Below are 1,028 nucleotides of genomic sequence, written 5' to 3' on the forward strand. Positions count from 1 at the left end.
TGCGGCTGCAGGACCTGGAGCTCACCGCCAGTGTTTCAGTTTGACAGTTCAAAAGTGTTTAGATAATTAAAAAGTATTTATTTAGAAGTGGGCTGGCTGCTAGTTATCTATCTATGGCAGTGACAATGGTGTAATGATTCAGATGGACTCCCAACACAAGACGGTGCTCACCCAACTGGCCAATAGGAACGTGGCCCCGCCCATCACACTATTTTCACATCGGGAGAAAAATCCTGAGATAAGAGCAAAAAATTGAATCGAGAGCAAAGACTTAGGCTTTGAGACCGAAAAGAAAAACGTTTTGAGAGAGACACTTTTTTTTCACACTGCAAAAAATTAGCAAAAAATATATATTTGAGAGCTTAAAGTAGTTTGAGAGAGATTTGTTTTTGCTATTGATATGAACACTTTTTTTCTCAATTTTTTTTTCTCTCATAAAATTCTTTTTTCCTATCAATGTCATTTTCTCTCAGATCATATATTTTCTCGCATGTAATAAAGAAACAAATCTAGCTCCATACGTAACAGAGTGTGGTTCAGCGGAGTGTGAGCGGATTGTATTTAATGGCTCACTCTGGGGGCACTGGGGCGCTTCCATTAGGGTTAGACATGGTGTGACAGCGGGGGAAATGAGAGTTGGTTTTGAGTAGGCGGGCGGGATGTGATTCCCTGTGTTGGAGAGGGATGAGGGCCGCCGTTTGATAGAGTTTGGTCAAAGTGGACCGGTGGAATTGAGCTTTATGGTTATGAAAGCAGCTCTGAAATGGAAGCATGTGGGTGCCAAGTGCCTTGTCGAACACTCTCTTATCTAATTGCATGTTGACAAGTAGAGAAAATTAGCTGAGTGCACATGTGTGTGTGTGAGTCCAATGCCTGTTGTAATCCCATCATTTGAAATCCATGTAATGGCTTGTGTGTTTTGTGGTTTCCAGAGCGAGCTCAGCCATTTGTTGTTACATGCTTTGAGAATATTATTAGACAATTTATTAATGTAGTTACTGTGTGTGTGTGTGTGTGTGTGTGTGTGT

This window comes from Etheostoma spectabile, chromosome 21 (genome assembly GCF_008692095.1).
Source record: "Etheostoma spectabile isolate EspeVRDwgs_2016 chromosome 21, UIUC_Espe_1.0, whole genome shotgun sequence".
NCBI classification, from domain to species: domain Eukaryota; kingdom Metazoa; phylum Chordata; class Actinopteri; order Perciformes; family Percidae; genus Etheostoma; species Etheostoma spectabile.